The 17,331-nt window shown below is 42.3% G+C and overlaps 1 protein-coding gene and 1 non-coding gene across 13 annotated transcripts in view; one reads left to right on the top strand and one right to left on the bottom strand.

Moving 5' to 3' along the window:
• MACF1 (microtubule actin crosslinking factor 1) overlaps positions 1–17,331 on the top strand; it is a 330,452-nt gene that overhangs the window by 57,606 nt on the left and 255,515 nt on the right. The gene's annotated exons all lie outside the window — the stretch shown is intronic.
• Positions 7,561–7,667, bottom strand: LOC125913774 (U6 spliceosomal RNA). The gene has a single exon (XR_007455074.1). It is a non-coding gene; the product is annotated as a U6 spliceosomal RNA (small nuclear RNA).

Genomic DNA, 17,331 nt, shown 5'->3' with positions numbered 1-17,331 from the left:
GGGCCAGGTTTTCCAGTCACCTGTGTGTATAGTGAGTCAGAGTCCCACCTGGAGAGAGCAGGAGTGGGGAGTGGTAGGGGGTGGGGGAGGAGGAATGCAGGTTGGAGGCCAGAGATGCCATGTAAAGGGTAAATCATTGACTTTAAAGGAGGTAACTTTTTTTTAAAGTTTATTTATTTATTTTGAGAGAGAGCGAGAGCGAGAGCGAGAGAGAGAGAGAGAGAGAGAGAAAGCATGAGTGGGGAAAGGGCAGAGAGAGAGGGAGAAAGAGAGAATCCCAATCAGGCTCTGCAGTGTCAGTGCAGAACCTGATGTGGGGCTCAAACCCACAAACCAGAAGATCATGCCCTGAGCCAAAGTCGAACGCTTAACCAACTGAGCCATCCAGGCACCCCTAAAGGAGGTAACTTTTTAATAAAATAATATTTAAAGAGAATCATGTCTGCTTTACATGATTGTCCAACTCTTTGCTGACCACAGATGAGAAAAATTCAGGCCTCTTTTTGGCTCTTAAGGAAGAAGATAGATGAAATCTTTTTACTTTCTCTTCTGTAATTCATAGATGATTTTGTTTCCATCTGCTTAGGAAGGTGCTCAAACCATCCCTCTTTCACCAGCAGTCTAGATTCTGGATCCAGAGCAACCATGGGGTGGGTGCAGAGAGAGTAGGAGAGGTAGAGAGAGGAACAGGGATGAGGGAATGGCGGCAGACCTGGACTCCCATCCTGCCAGGGTCTGTAGATATTTTCCCTTCTTTCATTATGTGTTGAAGAACTGTTTCTAAGAGAACGTATATGAGAAGAGCTTTGCAGGCTATAAAGAGATATACAACTGTAAAGTACTATTCTACTAATTTCTACCTTTTCTTCCTTTTTGTCTCCCTACCACACCATGTAAACATTTTTTCCCCCAGGACTCCTGAGAGCTTGAGCCAATCCCTTTTGGTTTGGGGCTCTGCAAGCTCATCAGGCATCAGGCAGGTCTTAGCAAGAATGAACCGCATTAACTGTTGTTTCTCTGTCAAAGGCAATTCTGAGAGGGCAGAGGGAGTGTGGCCTTCTTCATCCAGAATCACGGGGAAGAGGTGTGAGAGGGGGACAGAACCCGTGGAACTTCTCAGGGACTCTCCTTGGGCCTTGTTGGGGCCTGGGTGAAGGGAGGTGCAAGAATGTACCCTTGTGCCATAGCAGAGAAGAGGTTCTCTTGCCCTATTTCCTATCTTAGAGGGATCCTTCTATATTCTTGGGCACGATACCCACCCAACAGCAAGAGTCCTTTCCCTCCTCTGTTTACAAAACTCATGGAAGGATTATCAACCTTCATTAACTTGCATGTTCCTTCAGTAGAAGAAAAGATTTAGAGTAGAAACTCCTTAGTGTAGTTTTATTCCCTATTATCCTTGGCTCCATTCTTCTGATAAAAGGCCAGAGCTTCCTGAAGATGGACAGATGGTGGATGAAAACTACAAGAGATTTACTTATCTATAGAATTGGAGAATAGAACTTTTCTTTTTTGGTTCCCCTTTGTGTCAAGGGTTTAGATGAGCAGTTAAACCACATAAGGATGGCTGTGGCCTAAGTGAATCAAGTTTAGCAGTGACCTAAGTAGATTCCTGAGTTTCTCAAGAGACCACGCCACAAATAACCCTGTCCTCCTCTGCTGTATGTGCTTCGAGAGTAAAGTGCAGATATGACCGATCAGGGCACTTCTTGTTTTCCTCTCATGAAACATGCATGGAGGAAAGAGTCCTTTTTTACTCCCTAAATACGGCTTGCTTTGGTCCTGAGTGTCTTATAACTCTCCTGACTTTCTCAGTGGGGCTGATGGAACAAGTAGCTCTTGATTTGATCCATTCAGGGGTGGTGCACACTAGGAAGGGCTATTTCTGCTTTTGAAAGAGGTTATGTTAAAACCAGCTTGGCAATCATTTATTTTCTTGACCCACCTAAAAAGTCCCCCCCTCTCCCCCCGCACTCCCCATCCTTTCTGGCAAGGAGTGAGTAAGGTTGCTAGGAATGAACAAGTAACAGACAAGATCCATCTATCCCAGGGAGTGTCCTGTGTGGAGCTGAAATCAGAGAAGAGAAAGGACCACACTTACAGTGGTGGCAGCTCACACTCCACTTTCCCACCCCAGATACTAGGGTTATTTTGGTTCTAGCTCTCCAAGATGAACTCAGAAGCATTTACTACTATGGGCATTAAACACGAGGATATACATATGTATATGTATATATACATATATACATATATATACATGTATATATGTACACACATATGTATACACACTCATATATATGTATACACACACACACACACACACACACACACACACACACACACAGAGTTTAGTGTCTGGAATGTGGCCAGAGTTCACCAAATGTTAGTTCTAGACCTTCTTTCCCCTGTCCCTCCCAGAGTCTTTGAGTCAGGGTAAGTCCTTGTGCTTGCTTTGGTTCAGAATGAGCTGGGTCAAGTTATACTCTTGTAGTGCTTGTCACCCATTGACATGATTGGTTCCAGGTCTCTTCCTTGATCTCACTGTAGGACAGTTATCAAGGTTGAGACTGGAAGACAGTAGCATTAGTGATAACAGTAATAACATTAAGCACTCAGCAAATGTTAGTTATGGACTGGGCCCTGATCTAAGCATTTTACATGTATTAATCCATTTAGCTCCTAAAATACTCACATAACAGGTGGCTTACATTGGTAAACCCAAGGCTTGGCTGGTCTGAGAACATCTGTCCTGCTAAGGCTTTCCTGGGAGTATAGCAGCCAAGATGACTGGTGCTATCTGGGGACCAAGTGCCATGGGGGGGGGAATACCCACAACTGCCCAAGTGTATGTGTGACACTCATGGGCACCTTATTCTCTGGGGGAGTGCAGAGTATGGTGCTTTGAAGTGAGGACAATAGATCTTTTCTCTCCACACTAGCCTCCTTGAGCTGTGTCCTGTTTTCTCATCCTACATTCATGTGTATACACTGTGTAATAGTCTTTATAGAGTACAATGTATGAGATACAGCAGTTTGTCTTGTTCATTCACCCACAGAAAGCACCTGATTTAACCTTCCTTCTATCCCAGAACTTGAATCTTTCTCAGGTGAGAGAGGTATCTGGAAAGAGGGCATGTGGTTGTTTTGATTTGGTCTTTATACTCATTTCTGGAATGTTGTTATAGGTCTTAGACAATTATTTCTCCAACCCTGGGTGGCCAGGCAGATAGTTAGATACAAGGCATTGCCTTTGTCAAACTGTCCTGTGGGCTGAGTTTCACCCACTGCGTCCCCTGATTATGGTGAATGACCACTTCCCTTTTTCATTTCATCTCTATATTTGTGTATTCCAGAGGGACTGACAGAAAGAGGTCATAGGCTCCCCTTTTCATTGAGTTACCTACTTTGCCTTTCTTGAGATGATTCAGCTTACAGCCATTCTTCCATTTGGTGTTGAAGGGAACCCAGTGGGAGAATAGAGACATTGTAGAAGTCTTTTGAAGTTCTGGTCCCCAATTTCTTGTGACTCCTTGGTGCTTTGACACCAGGATCGGGGCACAGTATATCCCATTGCTGTTGCTGCTTCTGGGCTTTAAGGTTTACTTCTCTGTTCTGCCAAAAACCATAGTTATTAAGTGATTTCTGCCCAGATGGATCTTTTCTGTGGGTATGACAGGTTTTACTATTGGCCCAAGTCCTGCTCTTTGGCAGAGTCCAGGCCTGTGCTGTGGACTGGCAATTGGGGATTAATAGGAAAGCAGATATGTGGTTAAGGTTGAATGATGAGAAGGTGGTTCTCTAGTCTTTGCTAAACAAAATTGGGATAGGTCTGTGAGATAATGACTGATTAAAAAAATTTTTTTTGTTTATTTTTTATATTTGAAAGAGAGAGTGTAAGCAGGGGAGTGGCAGAGAAAGAGAGAGGGAGATCGAGGATCCAAAGCGGGCTCTGTGCTGACAGCAGACAGCCCAATGTGAGTCTCAGACTCATGAAGAGATCATGACCTGAGCTGAAATCAGATGCTTAACTGACTGAGCCACCCAGGCACCCTGATAATTACCTATTTAAAAAAAAAAAAAAAACAACACAAGTGTATCTCTGGCTACTTAGGTAGCTCAGTTGGTTGAGTGTCCAACTCTGGATTTCAGCTCGGGTCATGATCCCCCAGGGCATTGAGCACCGTCTCAGGTTCTGCACTGAGTGTGGAGCCTGCTTAGGATTCTCTCTCTCTCTCTCTCTCTCTCTCTCTCTCTCTCTCGCCCCCCTCCCCATTTGTGCATGCACGTGCTCTCTCTCTCTCTCTCTAAAATAAAACCAAAAGACACATAAAAAAAACCCAAAACAAATATACCTCAGTACTCACATACTTTCACCCTTCTTTTCACTCTGCATGTACAGTTTTGTTGCCTTTGCCTGGAATACCATTATCCTTCTCTCTTTATATCAAACATCTCTTCTTTCAGTGCCTAGCTCATTGTCACTTTCCCCCATAGTTCCTTTCCTTGCTTTCTCTCTTGTCTCTTTCTTCTTCCTTTTGCATTTTGAGATAGAGTTCTCTTTTCCTCATCAGTGTTGCCATAACACTTTAAACGTACTGATTTTAGAGCATGCTTATAGTTATTAACTATGGTTATTAAACACGTTATGTTATAGTTACAGTTATTAAACACTTGATTTTCCTCCTAGTCTTTACTTCTTTGGCAAGTTTCCTGTAACTTCTGTAAGCCTCAGTTTTCTCATTTGTAAAATAGGGATAATACAACTTATCTCCCAAAATGTTGTGAGGATTACATACCATAGTGTGACATCTGGCACAGAGTCGGAGCCCAGAAGATGTTTTTTATACTGTTGCTAAAAGTGGGAACTAGACTCCTTTCTTCTTGTATCTTCTTCCCCTGGCACATGTTAAGCATGAAAGGACATTTGAAGAATTGAACTAAACTCATGTATCCAAATGTCCTTCAGTAGTCACCGTAGAGGGTTAAAAAAAAAAACCCACAATACTCTGACATTGGTGCCTGTGCTGTGTACATTCACAAAACCCTTTTTGTGGTTTCTCTCTTCACCTCCAGATTATTACTCCCCTAAGAAACTACAGTTGTTTTATAGTCCTACTTAATTTTGGTCAAAAAACGATATTATCTAAGACTTAGGCTATTTTGAAACATTAAATCCAATCTCAAAGAATGAAAATATACTGCTCTTGAAGACATTGGAAAGATGGTATTACTAGTCTGGAGGCAGTTCCAAGTGAGGGGTTCCAAGTATGTTTTGGGCAGTGGCCATGTTGAGCAAGTGAACAAGGTGACTACTGACAAGGCACACACTCAGTTTGGTTTCTTAGCTGTGAGGTATTTGTCAAGCCCTCTTTCTCATTCTCTTACTTTGGACATCCAGTGAGTAGGCCAGACTGGAAGACTGTCGTTATTACCATGTCTGGGCATGCAGGAGAAGTCCTCATACCCTGACATGTACCCTTCAGAGATTGACCTTTTTTGGGGGGAATTTTCTTCCCCTCTTCAATGTGGCTAATAAAGAATCTCAGGGGAAAAAAAAACACTTTTTTTTCTTCTGCCATTAAATAGATACACTATTTTGGCCTTGTAGAAAGCATAGAAAAATAAAAACCAAAAATCACAAAAATCCTACAACCTGCAGATTATTGTGTTCATAACTTGTTGTGTTTCCATTTAATCTTTTTCTTTTCTTTTTAAGGTTTTCTTTTTAAGTTGTCTCTATACCCAGTGTGGGGCTCAGACTCACAATCCTGAGATCAAGAGTCACCTGCTCTATGCACTGAGCCAGCCAGGTGTCTCCCATTTAATATTTTCCTATCCGTATATACATAACATTTTGTTTTTATATGTTTGTCATTATTGTAATGTAGTTCTTTTTCTTGCTCTTTATTATTTTGTAAGCATTTTTATGCCTTTACCTGTTTGTTTAAATCCTTTCTTAACAGCTTGTGGAATTTCCTCAAATGAAAGGATCATTTATTTAACATTTCCCACTTGTGGGGCATGTGTGTTTCCAATTTTTTACAGCTGTACTATGATAATCCACATCTTTGTAAATAAAATCTGTGCATTTCTGATGATACTTTTAGGATAGGTCTCTAGAAGTAGAATTACTCGTCCTAAAACATATATTCAAAGCTCTGGATGTTGGTTTTTAATTTTATTGCACTTCTAAAAGCTATTCAAGTTACCTGTAACACTTTGAATACCTCTGATAGCTCTTGGCCCCTTGTGCTCTAGGGATAGCACTGTCTTCAGGCTCGGTGGCCAACTGGTTCTGATATTTTACTGTGCAGTTAATTTCATCATGGGACAGGTGCTAAGTGTCTCTTTCACTTAGTCAGCAGCTCCCACATGTCATCATCTCATCACTGCACTGTTTTATTCTGAAACTTTTCTCCTAGCAACTCTGGACATTTAAATGGCTTCACTGATCCTCCCAGCCCTAGTACCTTTCCTCTTGCACTGAGAGATCCATCTGTGTTAATCAGGAAACGCAATACCAAGAATGACCTAATCATTGCTCTACAGAAATCCTGCATTGGAACCCCAGATTGGTCCAAGGTTGAGATTCTCTTTTTCTTTTCTTGCTGTTACTAAGCTAGAAAATCAGGCCAGGTTAACTTGATAGAATTAATTGGTTGACAAACTGCTATGTCATCACACTTGCTTGTGGTAGGTGACTGCCTCTGAGAGAAATGGAGCTGGGCCCGTGTTTTAAATCAACATATTACAGTCAAGTGCAAATTGGCTTCTGTTACTTGGGACTGACAGGGTAGAATTATAGACTTGATGAGAGTACAATCTTGTTTCTGACTTGGAGTTGACATCCTGGAGCAGACAATGTGGGCTTTCTAACTGATGATAGACTGGGGTGTTTGGAAATTAGCTTGAGGACTGAGGGAAGGAAGGTACGTGTGTGTGCAGGGCGGTCAATAAAAATGTCTGTCTCTACAGCAGCCAGGATAGTGGAAAATGGCTTGAGTCACCAACAGACAGATTGCATCCTCCACAGTGAGAACTGTCTACCCCTCCCATTCCCAGAGCCCTTAAGCGAACCTATCACAATGGGGTGATTCTCTCCAGTGCAAGGAATCTGGGAATCTGCATATTTCTGGGGTGAGGCCTGTCAACATCTTTTACAGTACTACGCACCTACTTAGACTTTCAGTAAATTCTGTAGTTTTTGGATGCATGATGGTTTTGTACACTATTAAAGTTTATGCCCTCCTTAATTGTGTGTGTGTGTGTGTGTGTGTGTGTGTGTGTGTGTGTGTGTTTAGCTCTTTTTAAAAAAATCTTACTTTTTAAAGTACTTTTTACACCCAGTGTGGAGCTTGAACTCACAACCCTGAGATCAAGTGTTGCATGCTCCACCTAATGAGCCAGCCAGGTGCTCCTCTATTTAGCTTTTCAAAGTAATTTTTATTTTTTCTTTTTATCTGAGTTGACACGCAATGTTACATTAGTTTCAGGTGTACAACTTAGTGATTTGACAGATTTATACATTGTGCTATGTTCACCACGAGTATAGCTACCATAAAAAATATGGAATGCTTCATGAATTTGTGTGTCATCCTCAGACAGGGGCCAAGCTAATCTTCTCTGTATTGTTCAAATTTTAGTATATGTGCTGTCAAAGCAAGCACCTTAATTGTGTATTTTTTAGGCTTACTGCATGTTACTGGGCTAGAAAGGGTTATCAGTACAAGTTCACATTGGGGTTGGCTTCTATTGCTGCTGGTTTGAAATGCGCGGGGAATATGAGATTCCATGGCATAATGATCCGTACTCTAGATTTTCAAATGTGTGGGGTAGTTCTGTGTTTTTTGTTATGACAGGAGATGACTATTACACTATGTCTCGCTCTCAAAGAGTGAGCCTGTATGTTAACAAAGTATAAATTATCATTTTTCCCTCATCCTTGGTTTTGTGTTTTCTGAAGTAGTTATTAGTACTGTCCCCACCATTCTGCCACAGTTTCTTTTGGCAATTTTCCTGGAGAAACGCCAGGCTATATAGCTCTAATCGTATGTATTATTCATTACAGCAACTGTGGGCATGGACCCTCTGGATGAATATCAGTTGCTAAACAGTATCTTTTGCTCATTATGGAGTGGCAGGAACCTTATAGACTTCCTGGTTTGATACATCTTGAAATCCTTTGATTTGGAAGATGAGTTTTTATAATTTGTTATCAACTAACTGGTTTATTCCCTGATAATGTTCCATGCTTTCTGTCTCTCTCTCTCTCTGGAAGTGCCTGTATCTTTCCCCTTCCTTCTTTTTCTTCTTCTTCTTTTTTTTTAAATTTTAAACATTTTTATTCATTCATTCATCTATTTTTTAGAGAGAGAGAGAGAGTGAGCAAGAGAGAGTGGGGGAGAGGGGCAGAGGGAGAGAGAGAGAGAATCTTAAGCAGCCTTCACGCTCAGCATGGAACCTGACTCAGGACTTGATCCCACAATCTGGGATCATAACCTGAGCCAAAATCAAGAGTCAGGTGCTCAATGGACTAAGCCACCCAGGCGCCACTCTTTTTTTTTTTTTTTTTTTTTTTTAAAGATTTTACACATCAGGCTCTGTGTTGATAGCTTGGAACCTGGAGTCTGCTTCAGATTCTGTGTCTCCCTCTCTCTCTGCCCCTACCCTGCTCACACTCTGTCTCTCAAAAATAAATAAAATTAAAAAAAAAAAAGTCACACGCTCCATCAACTGAGCCAGCCAGGCGCCTCCTCCGACACTTCCTTCCTTTCATTGAGAACCTTTTGCCTATCCAAGACATTGAGGATACAAAGATTAATGACAATCCCTGTCACTGAGGGATTGTCAGTCTCTTGCATGGTCCAGTGGGATATCTATCCCCTCTGTCTATTTATCTGGTGCTATTTATAGAGATATGAACAAAGTACTGTGAGAGCAGAGGTGGAGTGATTACTAGGGGCAGCCTGGTGGGTGAATGGAAGACCTGACAGCAGAATTGTTATTTGAGCCAAATCTTGAAGTTGGGTAAGAGTTTGCCAGTTAGGGGAGAAAAAGTATTCTGGAAAGAAAACAGGTGTGCAAAGGAATAAACTCATGGAAGTCTGTTTCCTCTGGGGAAGAATGAGAAGTGTTGTGAAGTAGGAAGCTGGGGAGAATGGGCAGTTGTTTAGGGTGAGAGATGAAGCTGGAATGGAGAGTTGAGTCTGTGTTATAAAGGGCTAAGCAATAATGTAGGCAGTAGACAGCACTAGATATTTTCAAGGCAGAGAAATGATATAAACAATCAGGGGCTTTTTGATAGGAGAGAAGTAGAACTCTGGCAGCAGTATGAGGTCATATAGAGAGGTAGGGCTGCACCTGAAGTGGAACTGTATGTATCTGATTTTAGTTTGTCCAGGACAAGAGAAGAAGAGAGCAGGCACATGAAATCCTTCTAAAAGGGAGTTTGGTTTTAGAAACAAACGGATTGTATATTGAACTACAGTTGGAGTGGCGACACTTTTCCCACAGCTCAAGTTGAACATGACCCTGTGTTGTGCAATGGTTTGTGTTTGGGTCGGTATTTCCTGGGACTCGTCAGGTGATGCACTTCGGCATGAGGCCCATGGTGTAGCCGGGAGAATAGCAGCTCCAAGTGTGTGTCAGTGATAAGAGGGGAGAAGCCCATTTAGCTCTGCGTTGGGCTTCTGTTTCTTTGAAATTCTCTGGGCTGCAGAACCTGGCCCAGGACTCCCATCTTTTCATGACCCTTTACAGATAGCTTGGAGTGTGGACTTCATTATGTGTTGGAGTGTTGGCATTTGATACTGTCTGTGACCTCTCTGCCTATTCAAAATGTTCTTCTCTGTTAGCTTCAGTGAGAGCATTTCTTGGTTTTCCTTTACCTTATTGCTGCTTATGTGCCTCTGCTGAGTCTTTTCTTTTTTCTGACTCTACCTCTGGCAGTTACCTAAGGGGTGAGGCAGTGTGGTGAAGTGGGAAGACCAGGGCCTTGGATCCAGGCTGGTTTGGGTTAAAATCCAAGTTTCTACATTTATTAGAATGGGTCAGGCTACATTTATTAGAATGGGTCAGGCTACTTACTTTCTCTGAGCTTCCATGTTCTCATCTGTAAAACGGGGATAAGAGTGTCTCCCACATAAAATTATGAGGATTACATGGAATGGCACAGGTAAAATTCCTAACACAGCGGGACATGTAAATACACCATACAGACATAGCTGGCATTATGATGCTTCTCCTGACCTTTTTTGTTCTTGTTGTTCCTCTAGCCAGTTCTTCTGGCGTCAGCTTTTCTTTGGAATTGCGAACTCCCACATCTGTCTTCTACTACTTAAAATTTCTCAGTGTTTTTAGGTGTTATTATTTTTTATTATGGTAAAAAAACATGTCATACCAAATCTACCCTCTTAACAAATTTTTACAAGTACAGCACAGCATTGTTAACTGTGTGCACATTTGTTGTGCAGCAGATCTCTAGAACTTTTTCATCTTGCGTGACTGAAACTCTGTGCTGGTTGAACAGCAACTCCTTGTCCCGCCCCACACCTCCATTGGCAACCACCAGTTTACTTTCTGCTTCCATGAGTTTAATTGCTTTTATAAGTGGAATCATGCAGTATTTGCCATTCTGTGTCTGGCTGATTTCACTTAGCCTGTTGTCCTCAAGTTTTATCTATATTGTAGCATGACAGGATTTCCTTATTTTTTAAGGCTGAATAATATTCCATTGTATGTATAAAAATCTCAATTTATTGGTCTGTTTTTCAGCTGCCTGCAGGACATCTGTACTTGGATATCACTTTGAACTCAGTATTTTCACAACCAAGCCTAGACTTGGCTCTCCTCCTTGTTTCCCCAGTTTTGACAGTTGTGCTCACATTTTTCCACTGTCTTAGATCAGAAACCCTGGAGACATCTCTGGCTCCACTCTCTTCATCAACTCCCATTTTCAGTCTGTCATCGGGTCCTTTTGTTTCTTCAGAATTTCTCTTAAGTTTGTCCCTTTCTTCCCATTCCCTTTGCCATGAGTCTGGTCCAGTCACTCATCACCTCACGCCTCAACTACTGCAACTGCATCATATTTTGTTTTTGGTGCTTTCTGTTACCAAAAGTAGGACAGACCTTTTATTTTTAAATTATTTTTTAAGCTTACTTACTTTATCTCTACATGCAGTGTGGAGCTCAAACCCACGACCCCGAGATCAAGAGTCGCTTGCCCCTCCAACTGAGCCAGCTAGATGCCCCATGACAGACTTTTGTGTTCTGTCCCCACTCCGACTCTTCCAGGCTCATCGCATGGAATTTCCAGAACACACTTTCAGCTGAAAACAGATCCATCTCCTTTAAAAAAAATTTTTTTTTAATGTTTATTTAGTTTTGAGAGACAGAGAAATAGAACCTGAGTCGGGGAGGAGCAGAGAGAGAGGGAGACACAGAATCTGAACTGTCTGAGCTGTCAGCACAGAATCTGAGCTGTCAGCACAGAGCCCGACGCGGGGCTCGAACCCACGAACCGTGAGATCATGACCTGAGCCGAAGTTGGATGCTTAACCAACTGAGCCACCCAGGCGCCCCAGTCCATCTCCTTATTGTACCTTGAAGTGCCTCATTCATTCTCTACTGCAGCCATTTCTTAGGCAGTTTTTACCTAGAATGCCCTTTATACTTCACTGAAACCTATCCATTCCTTCCAGCCTCGCCTCAGGCCTTGCTTCTCCACGAAGACTTCTCAGATTATCACTGTTCATGCTGATGTATTACTTTCCTGCATGGTAGTTTTGTCTTCTCATTGAAATTGTAAGCTTTTTGAAAGGAGTGTTTAATAGATGTCCCATTTCTGTAACTCTCATGGTACTTAGCCCATACCTAACCAGATTTTAGTGCTCAGTACTGAACGCTGATAAGGTGTGGTGACCAAAGTGAGTTATTCTTTCATTTGACAGATGTGTATGAGCACTCACCGTGTGTGCTGTGCTAGGCCCTGGGGTCTAGGGATAGACCGCACAGTGAGGAGACTACTTATCCTGTGCACAAGCACACAAAATATTGGTTGGTTGAGTGAATTTGAGGAAACCAGGTCAGACTCTAAGTGAGGACAAGTGACGAGAAGAGGGAGACTTTAGAAAATAGTCATAAATGAAACAATAATTTATTGAATGTCCTCTGATGTTGATTTATTCTGTGTATTAGGGATATACCAAAGAACAGGGCCAAGTCTCCTCCATTGTAGAGCTTATATTCTAACACTTAAAGGTACTTTTAGGGGCGCCTAGATGACTCTGTCGGTTAAGGATCTGACTTCGGCTCAGGTCATGATCTCGTGGTTCGTGAGTTCAAGCCCTGCATCGGGCTTTCAGCTGTCAGCACAGAGCCCACTTTGGATCCTCTGTCCTAGCTCTCTGTTCCTCCCCTGCTCATGATTGTTCTCGCTCTCTCTTTCAAAAATAAATGAACATTAAAAAAATTGTTTAAAAAAATAAAGGCATTTTTAAAAGGAACACTTAATATTGAGTGAAGCTCATGTGTAGGAGGTGAGCACTGAAGGAGTTAATATGCTTGTAGGGCTCTAGGCTTTGTTGAAACAGATGGTTTCTCTGCCCTAGGGAGTGTTTTTAAGGGGGATTAGAGGACAGGGCTGAGTAGGGCCTGAGATCTCTCTCCTTCACCCCCTAGCACACACACACCTGCTGTCCCGGGGCCTGGTGAGCCATGTAACTTGTCTCCCCACTTGGTGGGCACTTATTTGTAGCTTGTAAGTATGGCTTCAGGGCTTGTTGCATGCTTCTGACCTTTCTTACTTTCCTTTCCTTTTATTTATTGTCCAACATCAGTGAAGTTCCATTTTAATTTAACAGATGTTGGGACTTGTCTGAGTTCCTCTGGTTCATGTCTACTTTTACATAATTGTAATCCTGACCTATATATGTGGTTTTTTTCCAATCCAGTTTTTTTTTTGGTGGCAAAATACACATAACGTAAAATTTACCATTATAATCGTTTCAAAATGTACAGTTCATTGAGATTACATACATCTGTAATGTTGTGCAACCATCACGACTAGTCTAGCTTCAGAACATTTTCACGATTCCAAATGGAAACCCTGTACCTATTAAGCAGTCACTCCCCCATCCCTTCCCCTCCCTCAGCCCCTGGTGACCACTAATCTGCTTTCTGACTAGTCTATTCTAGATCTTTCCTATAAATGGAATCCTATAACATGTGGCCTTTTGTGTCTGGCTTTTTTCACTTAACATATACATGTATGTTTGCATGCCTGTTTCATGTGACATTGTAAGGATTTTTTTTATTTTTTTTATTTTTAGTGTTTCCCTATAGTCATTATAAGTTCAGTTATAATGTTGGTAATGGCTTCACTTAGCCATTCTCTTAGTTGTTGAATGCTTGGGTTGTTTCCAGGTTGTTGCTATATAAAAACTGCTGCAAGGGACATCTCCCTGACTATGCTGTGTTGTCTTTCAGAGGACTCTGTATATTGCACACCAGCTGCAGAAGCACCATTGTCCTTGATTAGGATAGTGTGGCCTGTTATCCAACTCTGTGGGAGAACAGTCAAGTAATGAATTTTATATAGAAGGGAGCATTATACTTTGCAACAGAAGAGCTTGATCACCAGGGAATGGCAGGGAAAAGAAAGCTTTTTTTTTCCCCTACTGTCTAGAATTCTCTGACACTGCCTCCACCCCCTTGGGTGTAGGAAGGAACTGATTATAGCAGTTGAAGATGAAATGTTTTATTCATTTATTCATTCAGCAAAAATGTGTGTGCCTACTGTAGGCCAGACATTTGAAACTTGCTGGTGGCTTGAGCCTGGCTGAGCAGTGCCTTTTACTCCACCTGCCTTTGATACTGCATGGGAGCAAGATGAGGGCCTGCTTCCTGGGTAATCAAGAGAATTCAGAGTCCTAAACCACATGGGACCTTATTACCTCATGGTTTAACACCTCAAGGTTTTGTACCATTATAGATAACAATCACAGCTTAATTTGGGCTATTCACTCCAGGGGATTTCAAAGCTGGGCTGAGACTCCTCATACCTGGCTACTCTTGTTTCCCACTGTGACAGAGACCTGGCTGCTAGGAGATATGCCTCTGGGCCTGTGTCCTCATAGTGGTTTTATTCATAATATCCTGGGTAAGGTAGCAAGGGGAGGGGGCTGTTGCCTGGGTATAAAGGCTTTAGGCACTTTAGTATCATAATGCTACTATGCTCATGCAGTGGATGGGGGTGGGAGTGTCAGAGATTCAGAGTTTAGCCCAGATCTATCTGGGGTCAGTGCTGCCGGGGCCTTCCTGACTTCGGGCAGACTGTTTCCCCTCCTTTTTTCCCCCTTACTGACCTATTTTTAAAAATAGTCTTAATTTCCCTTTCCCTGCTGGGAAAATATTGACTACTTAAGGCCGTTCAGGGCCACACTATGCCTCTAAAACCCAGTGCTAAGTGGAGAAAGCACTTGAAACAATTGCCAGATCTTAGCAGTTTACTTAGGAAAGTGGGGTGATTTGGGGTGAGAAGCACAGAGGCTAGTGAGAGCACCCAGAGTTAGGCCTCATCTCTGCCCTCATCTGCTACCACTTGTTGCTTTTCTTCCACTGTCAGAACTTGATCTGTTATGTGTCTGTATCTTCAGATGTATTTTTCTGCCTAGTGTGCTTGAAAAACTGTCAAACATTCCCCCACTCAGGAAGGGCATAGAGGAGAGAGGGCCTAGACCATCAGGCGTAGTAGGGACTCTGTTCTCTCTCTTTCTCCCTAGACCCTGGACCAAGTCGGCCTGGAGTTACTGAGGGGTGGTGTGTTTATGTTTCTGTGGGCTGGTTTTACTGACTGAGACACAAAAGCCCAAAGCACAAGCCATTCCCACAAGCCTAACATTTTCATATTTCTTTCTCTGCCAAAGAATCTTTGGTTAGGGTTAAGAATAACTAGTCTGTCTGTGGAAATACCAAGGCCTTTTGTTTGCCAAAAGAAAAGGGCTTTTGATTAAGGCCTTCTTCACATTTTTTTCTTTTCCTTAAGCTGCTGTGGGAAGACTTGAGAGCCTGTGAAGGTACCGTGTTTGAGGGGTTTGGGGGGAGGAAAGATAGCTAAAGAGAACAGGAGAGACTTAATCAGAGACTTTTGCAGAAGTGGAAAGAAGGAAACAAAGGAAATGATAATATTTCTCCAATTTTTGGTGATTGCTTTTGCTAGTCTTTCCTTCTTCCTGTTTTTTATGAAATACATCCAAAATGAGAGTTCCCCAAGGATCTACACTGCTGATGACCTTGGATCCCACGTTGTCACTTAGTGTGTCTACTTAGCCTTCCCCTTTTGGCCAGAGTTTTTCAACTATAACATGAGGATTGTGATAGTGCCATTTTCATACAGTGGTAATGAGAAGTGAGTGAGGTAATTATGTAAAAAGTACTTAGAACAGTGCCTGGTATATAGTAAGTGCTCAGGAAATATTGACTGTTAGTTTTGTAAATATTACTACTACTGTCTATCTACTAGAGATGCTGAGTGTAGCTAGCTTTATTTTTCTGATTTCAAATGTTGCTGTGTAAGGCTATCAGTCAGGCCTTTGTCTTTTTAGAATAAAAGGAAGTAGAGGTTCTCATCAGGCATCTTTTTGTCAGTCAGAGGCAAAGGGAAAGACTTATTCTCTATGTAGACACTTCTTAGAGGTTCAGTGTCTCCATAGTTGAATGTCAACAAGGATTCCATTTCATTAAGAGGAGCTTATATTATTACTCTCTGGCAAAACTGCTCTTATTTGTGGGATGGGCGTGGGTCATGACTCCAGGAGGTCATCTACTTTCTTGGTCTTTGATTGAGGGTAGTGAGGTTTCTCGTGCTCCAGGAGAACCTTGAACTGAGTTGTAGAGGAGGTGCCCCTGGTCTTCCAAATACACAGTAGTGAGAGAAACAGGAAAAGGAAATCTCAGTAGGGAAAGGGGGAGTCCTCAGGGCTGGTCTGGCCCCAGTGACTCTAGTACCAGGCTGGGGGAGTGTCATTAATGGCATGTCCGAGCAAGTGCCCAGCCACTCCATTTCCCTGGCCATCCATGAGAGACCTGCTGCGCTACCCATCTTAAGTCTCTGGGCTGTTTTGTAAGCTTGCCGCTTCCTTTCCCGAGTTGCTGGTGTGTGGCTAGAGGGTGACACAGATATGTAAGTTGGTGGTCTCTTTCTTGGCCTTTTCTGTATTGTCTTGAGCTTTTAGGAAGGATTTCCATGTCTGCCCTGTCTTCCCCACAAGGTGAAGTCTCATCTTACCTCTTGCAGGAGATTAGATCCTAATGGCAGCACATAAAGTGAAAATCCCAAAGAATCAAAATTGTCTTTGAAAAATACCTTAAATGACCCATAAATCAAAGTATATAAACATGGTTTTGTGTATATGCCAGGACAGAGTTAGAACACTGCATGGAGTAGCTGGCTTGTAGTTAGGGGGCATTTTATGGAAAGAAAATAAGTCTTCTCAAACACTAGAATCATATTCAGTATTCAAGGTGCTGGCAGTGTGAGACCACATGGGAACTGAGACTCACTGATGTCTCAGATTCGCATCCTCTCTCTCATATTCACCTTGGTGCATAACCTGACCTTGGCATAAAACCTTACCGAGTGGAGCCATGAGCAAACCTATGTGTTTGTGTTTAAATTACTTCTCTCTCTGTGGTCAAATTTGTATAGTTAAACGCAAGTGCGTTCTGATTCTCCTGTATCCCTTTTTGCTGTTTTTCTTATTTCTTCTGTTTTTTAAATCTTTGTTTTCTTCTCCTAAACCTGATTTCTAGCTCTCAGAAGTTCTTTTCTCATCCAGAATGCTGATTTGTATGCTTGCCTTTTGCGTTTATTTGTTTTCAGTGTTCAGGATTCTTTCAAGGAGTCTGGGAGAGAGTGCGAGTGGCTGGGTGTGGGGAGACCTCAAAGAGTCTTCTTTTAAATTCTGTAGTCACAGTTTCGGCTTTCTCCACTAACTTAAGATTTTTATCCTTCTCATATAAAGCCTTTTCTTTCTTTCATTTTCTTCCCTTTTAAGGCCATTTTTTCTATAGAAAATTCCTGCTTAGGGTAGGCCAGTTAGAAATGAATTCTCATGGGGCGCCTGGGTGGCGCGGTCGGTTAAGCGTCCGACTTCAGCCAGGTCACGATCTCGCGGTCCGTGAGTTCGAGCCCCGCGTCAGGCTCTGGGCTGATGGCTCGGAGCCTGGAGCCTGTTTCCGATTCTGTGTCTCCCTCTCTCTCTGCCCCTCCCCCGTTCATGCTCTGTCTCTCTCTGTCCCAAAAATAAATAAAAAAACGTTGAAAAAAAAAAA

Source organism: Panthera uncia (assembly GCF_023721935.1).
Source record: "Panthera uncia isolate 11264 chromosome C1 unlocalized genomic scaffold, Puncia_PCG_1.0 HiC_scaffold_4, whole genome shotgun sequence".
In the NCBI taxonomy this organism is placed as follows: Eukaryota; Metazoa; Chordata; class Mammalia; order Carnivora; family Felidae; genus Panthera; species Panthera uncia.
Note: the sequence above shows the minus strand (reverse complement) of the source record. Positions and strands in the feature narration are given on the sequence as shown.